The sequence below is a fragment of the Sus scrofa genome, chromosome 6 (genome assembly GCF_054392235.1).
Source record: "Sus scrofa isolate SSC_HxYL_T2T_F1_AM1 chromosome 6, Sscrofa_HxYL_maternal_Yorkshire_Landrace_v2.0, whole genome shotgun sequence".
Classification (NCBI taxonomy): Eukaryota; Metazoa; Chordata; class Mammalia; order Artiodactyla; family Suidae; genus Sus; species Sus scrofa.
This window is the reverse complement of record NC_139388.1, coordinates 26,841,382-26,854,251: the sequence shown is the minus strand read 5'-3', so window position 1 is coordinate 26,854,251 and position 12,870 is coordinate 26,841,382. Positions and strand designations below refer to the sequence as shown.

At 36.6% G+C, this 12,870-nt stretch overlaps 1 long non-coding RNA gene across 5 annotated transcripts in view; it reads right to left on the bottom strand.

The window, feature by feature from the left end:
* The window catches only part of LOC146402259 (uncharacterized), a 528,845-nt gene that overhangs the window by 278,809 nt on the left and 237,166 nt on the right, over window positions 1-12,870 (bottom strand). For 4 of the 5 annotated variants that reach the window (XR_014805837.1, XR_014805835.1, XR_014805838.1 and 1 more), the window contains one exon: window positions 5,999-6,106. The exons of the other annotated variant lie outside the window; for it this stretch is intronic. This is a non-coding gene — a long non-coding RNA (uncharacterized LOC146402259). The remainder of the gene's footprint in view (window positions 1-5,998; window positions 6,107-12,870) is intronic. 5 annotated transcript variants of the gene reach the window in all.

The window sequence follows — 12,870 nt, the reverse complement described above, 5'->3', positions numbered from 1 at the left end:
TTTTTAAAGTAAAATAGAGTTTCCTTTATGTCAGACTATATAATTGAGAACTAGAATTGTCAAGGATTTCAGGATAGTAATCTTTCAATTGTTCACATAAACCTTATAACTTCAGAAAACTGATTGGGAATCATAATTGAATCTGAACTGTAGCATTAGCTAATGACAAAGTTTATGATGCAGATACATTGCCACTCATTAAAATATTTGCATGGTAAAAGATCAAAAACATAAAGCCTTACTTGACAAATGTTCATTGAGAAGCATATGTTTTCAATATTGTGAACTTTTTGCAGAGAAGTATATGCTAATTATGTTTCTTTATAGACTTTAAAATAGTTCAACAGCATTTTAAAACAAATGTCTTACAAAAGAAATCTGTTGCTACCATGTCTGAGTTATATTTATTTTTTTAAAAGTTAAAACATCCTAAATAGTCTTTTTCTTCAGGTAAACTATGGCAAGTAAGGACATCTTTCTAGATATCTTCTGTGTGTAGAATGAAGAAAGTAATGGCACATACTCTGGGTAGATATGAAGGGTAAATGAATACATGTGAAGCAGTTATTATAATGCCTAGAACAGAGTAAGTACTTAATAGACATTAACCACTGTTTTGTCTTTGGTGTATTTTCTAAAAACTAAAACTTTATCTTCTGAAAATAAGTTTGTTCAGAGTTTTAGGCAATAAGATTTATTTTTAATGAATCATGTTTGAACCCCTGCTCCATAACACATTGTGTGTATATGTGTATGTATATGTGTTATGTGTGTGGTAGTGTGAGAGTGTGTATGTGTCTGTGTGTGTTTGGGTTTTTTGGTTCTTTTTTTTTGCTTTTTAGGGGTACATCTGTAGCAGCATATAGAAGTTCCCAGGCTAGGGGTCAAACCAGAGCTGCAGCTTCTGGCCTTCGCCCCAGCCACAGCAATACCGGATCCGAGCCCCATGTGTGACCTCTGGCCCAACTTGCAGCAACACAGGATACTTAACCCACTGAGCAAGGCCAGGGATCAAACATGCATCCTTACAGATACTATGTTGGGTTCTTAACCTGCTGAGCCACAATGGGAACTTGTGTGTGTGTGTGTGTGTGTGTGTGTGTGTGTGTGTGTGTGTTTTGAAAAATAGATAGAAAGAAGCTGCTCCATTAAAGTAAAAGGCTGTCCAGGTTTGACAAACACTAATAGGATGGAGTCAGAATAGGGACTTTTAACCCCCCAAAAATATTTACTAGGTTGTGTCAACAAGAGTTCAAGAGAATCAAAGACAGATCTTAGAGTCAAGAAATAAATACTGTATGAAGAATGAGCCAGCATTAGAGATTTAAATAAATAGACATGTATCAAAGATTTTGGGCAAGGGAGATAATATAAAGTAAGAACAAGTCAAAAATCTATCTGAAGTTGGGTTCTCCAAGAAACAAATACTGAGACAGAGTTTTCCAGCAGGGAGTTTATTAGAAGTATTTTCTGAATGTGTATCTGTGAGGGAGTGAAGAGTGTGAAAGACTGGGAAGAGGGAGGAACTGGGCCATAACACAGTTTCAGCAAAGGTCTCAGCAGTTCCCACAGCTGGTATGGCCTTCAGAGTTGGCCCACCTTAAGGCAAGCAGGGAGGCCCTTGATACTTACCTACTACTGGCCAATCATTGGATACAAACTCCCATCAACAGGCAGCTTTTAGACAGTAAGTTTAGAGGGAGCACCAACAAAGCATGTGGGAGAATGAATGCCTCACACTTGAGGGGGAGATATGGTGCTTACACTACACAATGAAACCAATCTCTGAAACTTGATTTTTATTGCCCTATACCTCTGAGGAGAAAAGGGGATTGAAGCAAGTCAGGAAGAGAGTTGAGACAGTGGATGAAGTCATCTTCAAAATATCCTTTTCAGGTTTCTTTAAGAAAATAAAAGTTGAGCACACAATCTGGAAACAGCTAGGGCTCAGAAATCCCCTTTTTGATTACAGAATCACACAATAATATCAGTATTATGAGTGGAATTTGTCAATGAAGATGTATTAATTAAACTGCTTTGAATTATACTTCTTGTGTGCACAGCTGTTTCCAATTACATGATTATAGCTTACAAAGCCAACAATTGAAATCATGTTTTTTTTTTTTTTAAACCATCCATGGGAGAAAGTGGCACACTGTATAACTATAAAAATAAGCTCTCATTCTGAAAGAACACATGAAATGCAGAATGAGGACTACAGACGCTAGCCATTGAGGGAATTCATGCAGAAATATGCCCTCTGGCATGATGCTTATTGTAAATGATATGACTTGTCTCAGAGCTCCTTTCACCAAGCAGATATTTAAATTAACATTGGGTCAGCTTTAGAAGCATTCAGTTATGGGACAGTAAATGTAAAAATGTGCTTTTTCATTTTATTGGCCCACTGCTTTTAAGTCAGGTGTCCCCAAATCACCAATGATGCCGTATAAAAAGACCAGTTGGGCTCCATCAACCTGTATTTCAATAATTCTTTCATATTATGGACTTAGAGCCAAGGAGAATAACTTTTGTGGCCCACACACAGAGGAGTTCAAGGGTTTAGCCCTCAGGCTCTGTGCTCAGACAGATCTGGGTTTAAACCCCAGTTCCTCTACTTAGTCACTGACTTTTAACAATTCAGTTAAGGGAAATAGGACACATTCATAAAAGAAAGTCACTGTGATGGAAATATACTTTAGACAAACTGCTTTGCAAAGATGCTTTTCAGACTCTTAATTATTTAATTACTATTTAATGAACACCTCCTGGGTGCCAGAGCAGCCCTAAATATCTACATGTATCAGCTAATTAAATTATCAAGTCAGTTTCATGTAGTCGGTACTATTATTATCTGTTTTACAGATGAAGAGCTAAGACTTCGAGAGATTTATACAAATCGTGCATGCTGACAGCTAGTAAGTGGCGAAGTCAAGATTATCAATTAGTAATACTTATAATAAAGAGTGGCCATGAGAAACAATAAATTTTAAGTGCTATGGTCCCTAGTTCTGTAATGTTAAACTTCTACTACTGCAGCTGCAACCAGCTCTGAGTCGTGCTGAGGTACTAGAACAGAGTACATCTGGCCACAGAATGCTTTTACAATGTCTGCTTCCAGTTGAAACCTCCGTTCTTTATGGTGATATTTAAACGGAAGATCATAATACAGTTGACCTTTGAACAACATGGGTTTGAACTATGCAGGTTCACTCATACACCTTTTTTTTTTTTTCCAATAAATACATAGACTGATACACAGGCTGACTGTAAAGTTATATTCAGATTTTCACCTGCATGTACTATCTGAATATTAAGCTGTCATCTACTAGAACAGCTGAAGCTCAGGAACTGAGGGGGATCTGTGAGGTTGTGAATATCTTCAGAGGCAACGTAGAGCAGTTTAAAATATATAATCTAATTCAAACCATGAGCCATTTCAAAAAGCATGTAAGCACAGCCCTCTGTATTTACTGGCTCTGCATCCATAGATTCGACCAATCATGAATAGAAAATATTCAGAAAAATTCTGGAAAGTTCTAAAAAGCAAAACTTGTATTTGCCGCATTCTGACAACTACTGACATAGTATTTATATCATATGTACAACTATTTACATAGTAGTTACAATGTACTAGGTATTACCCCTAATCTAGAGATGATTTAAAGTATACAGAAGGATGTACATAGTTTGTACAGGTTATATTAAATGGCAAGTATTATCCATTTTATATAAGGGGCTTGAGCACCCCACAATTTTGGTATCTTAGGGGTATTTCCCAGAACCACTCTTTTGTGGATATCAAGTGACCACTGTACCATTTGGCTGATTGTTAACTGGCCAAATTGAGGTAACAAGTTCCAGGCTGAATGGCATTAAGAAATTAATTCAGAGCAATGGTTAGAGTCTCTTAATCAGAGGTGGAAAAATAAATTATCTTGGGTGTTTCACAAAACCATGTTACTCTAGTTCAGTTCAAAAGTTGATTTGTTGATCCAGACAGATTAGCTTGGCTATCAATACAAGGATCTGATTTTGAAACAGAAAGAAGTAAAAGGAAAAGTGAAAGCATGTTTGGAAGGTAAACTTAATGCCTTAGGAAGAGCATTACCTCTGGAAATAGGTATTTAATTTTTTTTCTTTTGAAATTCTAGCCCTAGAACTAAATTTCTTGTATCATCTTGATGTTATGGGCTAAGAGTTTGTGTCCCCTCAAAATTCATATGTTGAAATGTGATGGTAACAGGAGGTAAGGGAATAATTAAGTCCTGAGGATGGAGCCCTCAGAATGGGATTATTGGTCTTACAAGCAGAGGGAGCAGAGCTTGCTCTCACCCTCTGCTCTCTACCATATTAGGGTATATGAGGAAGATGGCCTCATGTAAACCAGGAGGAGCATCCTCACCAAGCTTGGATTTCTTAAAGAAATGTGAGAAAAACAAAACAAAACAAAACCCCAAAACCCAACAAACTAAAAAAAGTGTGTTGTTTAAGCCACTCAGTACATGATAATTTGTCAGAGCAGCCTGAGCTGTCTTAGACACTTGTTCAAATTGCTTCATTCATTTTGCCTATGTTCATCATGTGCAAATTGAAGATCTTGAATTTAGTAGTCAATGCAAGGGCCTCTTCTGAAGTGAATTTCAAGGATATTTTCAAATCATATTCTTTGGTTGCCCTAACAGAGTACTATGAAAGAATGATCTAGTCATTCAGACAGTTTGCTAAATCTCAGTCATTCTCGTAACTAATTTCATGATTTTTTTTCTACATCTACCTGTACTATTATTTTGCTTATTTTTTCTTTATACTGCCTCATAATTATACTTCAGATTTCTTTAAAAATCAAACTAAATTAAACACTGTAGGTAGAATACAAAGTAAAACTTGACTTAAACCAGAAATGTAACAATAGAACCATAAGTTTGACAAAAGCAAAACATTATCATTAAACTGATTAATTGCTCTAGGCATGTGACACTAAGGCTTATTCTTTGTATAATGTAAGATGAGTAAATACTGAAGTGGTTAAAGAGTTTCTTCCAACATACTCTTATATTTTCCTTTATTTGATGGAAAATTAAAAGAAACAAAGACTGAAATTTTTAACAGTGATTCATTAAAAAAAAAAAATGCCTGTTTAGGTACCACCAAAAATAATCTCAGGTCCAGATGACAGTGTGGAATTTCTACATTTCCTAATTCAGAAAATATTTAAGTGTTCTGCCAGACGATGGGAGTAAGCTCACTTGAATCACAGCTGCCTTTGCCTTTAAGGATTGAAGTACTATTGTGATGTAGTGAAGAAGCATGTGTACCTAAGTAACCACTAAACAAGAGAAAGACTATTAACTGCTAGAGCTAGAGCGTGAAATCCCAGCAGGTTTTCTCTTTTTTGGTGTGTGTACACTAGCACCTCTAAAGGGGTTGTGTCCATTTCTGGAAATACAATTAACATATGTTATTTTCAGAAGAATAGCTTTTCTCTTATTCCAGATTAATCATAAATGTCTTCACTTCTTCTCACTTTCTCCATTCTGTTCTTTCCATCCCAATCACGTTCAGAGAAATGATCACTATCTGGTATTTTCGCATATGTTTAGTTAAGAGGTGGGTTTATTTTCTTCTTCTCTCTCTTAAAATGTTCACTCCACAAGGGAAAGGCCCCTGTCTGCTTTGTTTGCACCTGGGTCAATGGTGTGCTGGAGTTGGCTTGTTCAAGGTCACGAGGGTGGATTGCTAAACTTTTAGGAATTTTATGAACCAGTTGATATCTAGCCAGTAGCTGAAGATCAGTCATGTTAGGAGCATTTATATAAGAATAAGCAAAAGTTACAAACAGATTTTTTTTTTCCCTGGGGAACCCGTTGTTAAATATTTACTTGCACACCACTGGCTGTGTCTTAGTACCAAGAAACAAGCTTGCAACGTGAAAGAGACACAACGTTTGCTAACTGAATAAAGTGAACATCCAAAGATAAGGGGGAAAAAAACCTACCTCAGCCCAAAGGGAGTCAGGCAGGAAGAGTTTCCTCTTATTTATGTGGGATAGTCAGCCTTTTTGCTTTATTCAGGTCTTCAAAGGATTAGATGAGAACCATTCATACTAAGGAAGACAATGTACTTTACTCAGTCTATTGATTCAAATGTTAATCTCATACCCTCACTGATACAACTAGAATATTGTTTGACCAAATATGTGGGCATCCAGGGGCCTAGTCAAGTTTACACTGAAAATAAGCCATCACAACCAGTTCCTATTATAAGCTCTTATAATAATTACCATTATTAACATCATCATTAATTGACATTATTAATATTATATTATTAATATTAGATGACAAGCATTTTGGTGGGAATTTTCAAGCACTGCATCTTTTGTTGGTGTCACTCCTTCTCATGTAATACTTTAATTATTAAATCTCAAAAGGCACTGTTATAGCAAATTTTCACATTACCTTTAGCATTAATTTAAAAAACTAAAAAAATCTAGACTCTATTATTAACTTTGCATTCATATGCTGACTTGCACATAGTAGGGATAAAGATTTCTCTGTTGAACATAGTTTGATAAAATCAAGGGCAGTACTCAGGGGCCTAAATCAGAGAACAGGGAGCATATCTGTTATCAGAGAAAAAGCATGTACTTATTTTAGCAAGGGATTTTTGCATTAATTTTTATTGCCTCTATCCTCTACAAAGTCCATGGGTTAAGATTTATTTTTTCAAATAGTTAGGGGTCATTATATAAAAATGACCTCTGAATCCAAGAATAGCAGCATAGTTAAAAGTTCTTGGTTTGGATAGTCAGCGTTAATATAGACTAGAAAAGTAATTTGGCAGTCTCTTCCCGTTTCCCTAGGTAGCTTGATGAATGACTACTTCCTTTATTCTGTGTTCAAAAGTTTTATGGGCCATGGAGAGTGCAAGATCAGAGTTATTTGTGCCTGAAATCAAAAGAAATATTATCCAGCCACTTTAAATAAATGTTGTAAAAGAACTGAACAAAGCATTTCTGAATACTCAAACTTCCACTTTTCAGAGAAATTTTGATAGTGCTTGCAAATAACTAAGAAAGAAAACTATATTTGCGGTTTAAAAGTGAGGTCAAAGTTCCTAGCATTGCAATTTATTTTAAGAATTGGTATTCATCCAGTGTTTCACTGAATTAAATTAAGGAATGTACAAGATTGATTATCTAGAACTCTAATTTGGAGAAATTTCTAAATATTTTAAAGAACTATTGGAAACACGGAGATCACCATCAATTAGTTTAAAAAAATACAACTTTGATATATCCCAGCCTTCTGGTAGAAACACAGATGAGAGAATGAGAAAGAGGAAGGATCCTAAGCTCTATGTGTGAGTCTCAAAATTTCTATTCATGATATTCTAAGATATTTTGGGACAATTATTATTTTATAAAGATTGTGTCCATCATTAGACCACACATCTGAAGATTGATTCACTCTTTTAAAACTTTAATTTTAACAATTCTTATTCACTGCTTCACAGTGAAAGATGATACCTTGACTCTTTTCTTCCTAATTTGTCTTAGAAACACACGTATATATTTTGTGTCATCTGCCATTCTTCCATCTTTTCAACTTTCACATTCGATACATTTTTGAATACTCATGACTTTGTCCCCTGGATGTCTCTTGAATCCACACATTTCACTTCATCTCAACTACCACTTCTCCCAAGTGTGGGCTACCCTAAACTTTCATCTGCATAAGTTCCAAAGCATTTCCTGCATAGTTCTCCATTCTTCACATTGCACAGTGATCTATGTCATCTGAGAAGCAATCTGACCCTGTCATTTCTCTGATTAAAACCTTCCATATCTGTACGTATGGCTAATAGGCCCATGAAAAGATGTTTGACGTAGCTAATTATTAGACAAAGTGCAAATCAAAACTACAATAAGGTACCACCTCACACTAGTCAGAATAGTCCTCATTAATAAGCCTATAAATTTCAAATGCTGGAGCAGGTATAGAGAAAAGGAAACCTTCAGGCACTACTGGTGGGAATGTAAATTGGTAGATTCACTGTGTAAAACAATGTAAAGGTTCCTCAGAAAACTAAAGAGAAATACCATATGATCCAGCAATTCCACTCCTGGGTATATATTTAGACAAAACTATAATTCAAAAAGATACATGGACCCCTACGTTTATTTAAGCACCACTAACAATAGCCAAGAAACTGAAACAACCTAACTGTCCATTGACAGCTGAATGAATTCAGAAGCTGTGGTATATATACATGATGGGATGCTACTCAGCCATAAAAAAGAACAAAATAATATCATTTGTAGCAACATGGATGCAACTAGAAATTCTCATACTAAGAGAAGTAAGTCAGAAAGAGGAAAATAAATACCATATGATATCACTTATATCTGGAATCTAAAGTAAGATACACATGAACCTATCTATAAAACAGATACAAACTCATAGGCATGGAGAAGAGACTTTTGGTTGCCAAGGAGGAGAGGGGAGGGAGAGGAATAAGACTGGGAGATTGGGGTTAATAAATGCAAACTATTACATTTAAAATGGATAAAAAACAAGGTCCTACTGTATGGCACAGGGAACTATATCCAATCTCATGGCATAGACAATAATGGAAAAGAAAATACACACACACACACACACACACACACATATATATAGCTGAGTCACTCTGTTGTACAGCAGAAATTGGCACAACACTATAAATCAACTATACTTAAAAAAATACTACCATCAACCTTATAAATGTTTTCTCAGCTCAGTCTCCTAAAGCAACAGAAATAAAAGCAAAAATAAACCAATGGGATCTAATCAAACTGACAAGCCTTTCACAGCAAAGGAAACCAAAAAGGAAACAAAAAGACAACTTACAGAATGGGAGAGAAGAGTTTCAAATGATGCAACTGACAAGGGCTTCATCTCTAAAATATACAAACAACTCATACAACTCAATAGCAAAAAAGCCAACAACCCAATGGAAAAATGGGCAAAAGACCTGAATAGACATTTCTCCAAGGAAGATATGTAGATGGCCAACAAGCACATGACAAAATGCTCAACATCCCTGATTACTGGAGAAATGCAAGTCAAAACTACCATGCGATACCACCTCACACCACTCAGAATGGCCATCATTAATAAGTCCACGAATAACAAATGCTGGAGTGGGTGTGGAAAAAAGGGACTCCTCCTACACTGTTGGTGGGAATGTAACTTGATATATCCACTATGGAGAACAGTATGGAGGTACCAGAGAAATCTATACATAGAACTACCATATGACCTAGCAATCCCACTCTTGAGTATATATCCAGACAAAACTTTCCTTGAACAAGACACATGCACACTCGTGTTCATTGCAGAACTATTCACAATAGCCAAGGCATGGAAACAACCCACGTGTCCATCGAGAGATGATTGGATGAGGAATATGTGGTATATATACACAATGGAATACTACTCAGCCATAACAAAGAATGAAATAATGCCATTTGCAGCAACATGGATGGAACTAGAGACTCTCATCCTGACTGAAGTAAGTCAGAAAGAGAAAGGCGAATACCATATGATATCACTTATATCTGGAATCTAATATATGGCACAAAGGAACCTTTCCACAGGAAAGAAAATCATGGACTTGGAGAACAGACTTGTGGTTGCCAAGCAGGAGGGGAGAGAGTGGGATGGACTTGGTATTTGGGGTTAAGAGATGCAGACTATTGCCTTTGGAATGGATTATCAATGAGATCCTGCTGTGTAGCACTGGGAGCTACGTCTGGTCACTCTTGATGGAGCATGATAATGTGAGCAAAAACAATGTACACATGTATGTATAACTGGGTCGCCATGCTGTACAGTAGAAAATTGACAGAACACTGTAAACCAGCTATAATGGAAAAAATAAAAATCACTGTATAAATTTTTTTTTCCATGTCTATTTTAGAGCTATAAGCACAAACCTCAAGCTTCTAAAGGTGTCTTATTAAGCATTCCTGAGATGGCCACTGCTTTGCTCTTCAATCACTTACAGTGTTCTGTTACAAAAAACTTCTTTCATTCTATGAAAGCAACTCATATCCTCTTGTCTGTCCAACTTTACATAACCAGTCATCCAGAATTCAATCCAGTCACTGACACCTGACCATTTATTTGGCCAAAATCTACCAGTTCTCTGAGGCTATGTAAGCTGCTACTTCCTTCCCTGGTGGCCCAGGAATTGCTCATGTGCCTTCCTTATGTATTCTCATTACACATATCACATTCAAACACATACATTCCTCTCCATATACTGAACAGCCCCTTTTCTTAGCTGTCTTCCCAACTAGTCTACAACAGCAAACTGACATTCATCACTGCAAAAAAGACTTTATTACAGTTCTGAACACAAAAATGTTTCAATAAATATTTGGGGAAGGAAGAAAAAATACGTTTTGTTACAGAGATTATAGAGAATAAGGCTTGGTCCAATCTCTCCTCTCCTCTCCTCTCTCCTTTCCCTCATCTCCCCTTTTCTCCTCTCCTCATCCTTCTCCCTTTCTCTCCCTGCCTTCGTTTCCCATGCTCTTGCTACTCAGGATCCCACTGAACTCTGTGTCCATTATTCTTTTCTCCTTTTCCGTAACAGAAGTTTTACTGTTGTGCTATTTCCAAAGAGTTTTAGAGATGGAGTTTTAGAAATGAAGGAGAGGAGGAAAAGTAGGAGGAAAATGGTAAAATAGGATAGTAGCAGGATACTTAATATTCATGAAGCACTTTTTGTATTTCAGGTACTCTACCAATTATTTCGCCAGCATTTATCATGACATCCTTATATCAGTCGTATATGACAGGTGCAGTCATCACTCTCATTTTATAAAGCGGGAAACTGAGGTATGGTAAGGGGCATACTCAACAATAAACTTGAACTTGTCCTCCTACCTCCAAAATACACATTTTTGGTGAAACCACAGACCTCCCTCACTGTACATTAAACCAATGGTCAGGTGAATGAAACTCTTTGTACCCTTTAGACCTGAATGACAGACCTGGAGATTTAGGAATATTCTCCCCAAAGTGCATCTAGAAACGCTAGCATGAATGAAATGTACATCTTTCTTTTCCCTATCTTTCTACCCGCCCCCACCCTCTGCTAGGACTTTCCTCAGTGACTATTCTGCCTAGCACCAGTGCAGTGACAGTATGATGGAAGGAATTTTTTTCCCTTGGAACATATCCCAGCACTGCATCAGGCCAAGGCACATGTTAGGAGTAAAAATCAGGGTCCACGAAGCCCCTTCCATGCCATGCAAATTTCTTGACTCTGCTTCATTCAGCAATAAGCATTTCCCAAGATCTCCAGGTGTCCCTTCCTGTGTTAGTTTATTACCCCTCTAGCTGTTGAGATATTAAAGCTGCTGTTAATGCATCTGGTGACCTAACAGCTGCACTGATTTTAGGTTCTGCATTGAAATCCCTTTGTCCGATGTTGTGTGGAAACAGGGTTCAGCCATTCGTTTATCACAAGTGCTATTTCTGGTATGTTTGAAATCTGCCCACTGCTTCTCTGAGATTTTCACAGGCTAGTGCTGTGCACATTGCAGGTGTGTGGTAGATAATACATATTCATTGAATGAGTGTGAGAGTCTATGTAACTTTCGACTTTTTAGGAAAGCAACAATTGTCTACCCCTCTTCAGGTTCCTCAAATGCACCCTCCTCTCTCTTCCTCGTATTTCCTTCTCTGTCTACAAGGAAGACTTTTCCTCATCCTTTTTAATTGACTCAGCCTGATCTAATTTTTGATATTCAGCTCAATATCTCCCTTCTTCTATGAAACAAGACTAGGTTCACGTATTTCTCTATTACAATTTTTTTTTCTCAGTGGGCTAGGATAGCTCACTTGCTCACATGTGCAGCATCTTCAATTGGCTTCTTTGCTTTTCAAAAATGAAGGGTTAGGGGCCTTTCATCTTTAGTACCTTCTAGTATAGCTGGAACCAAGACTGGTCTCAAAAAAATTCTGTTGAGTAAACATATAAGAATTCTAGATCTTTCACTAAGTTCAAGATAAGGTTATCCATTCAATCAATTGAATCTAAAAGTTTGGATTAAGGTGTTCAGGACATCTAGTTGTATGCCATTCATTCAGGCTTTCAGTTGAAGTACAGAACCAAAATTTGCTTATCTAAGTCTAGTACATTCATTAATGTTTCTTCTATAACTGTTGCTAAAGGGTTGGAGATAAAGGTTAAAGGAAACATTCCCTCTTTCTCTTCTCCTCCTTCTCCAAAGGATGTACCATGGAGGAGTAGAGACTGCAGGGATTTGACATTTGAAATTCTGAGAGCTATCCTTAGTTGTTCTATGTCTTAGGGACTGTCATAAACTCTGAGAGCTCATCCACAAAACAAGTAACAATGACTTCTTTTTACATCTTGAAGTGTTGTAAAGATCCAAATATACTACTATTCATATTTTTGCTCTCTGGAATCACTCAAAGAAATATAACCTATGATAGTACTTACAGAAGACCTCCAATTCTCTATCAATCAACCAATCTATCTAGTATATATAAAATACATATATAGTGCCCACCAAACTTCACTCTATATCTAGTTATTAGTGGCCTAAAAACAAACTACTGCTTGTGTTTATTATTTCCCCCGGGTATGTGTTTTTATTTCACTAAACTTATGAGCCTTCTGGTGAAACGCAAGAGTTATTTCTTCATTTTGAAGTAAATTTAATTGACTTACTCATTTAAATACAAATAGAGGGCATTTTTAGTAGTACTAGGTTACAGTATTATAAAATTATCATTTCAAATACAGCTGGTTCTCAGAATTATTAGCGGAGCTTAATAAAAAACAAAG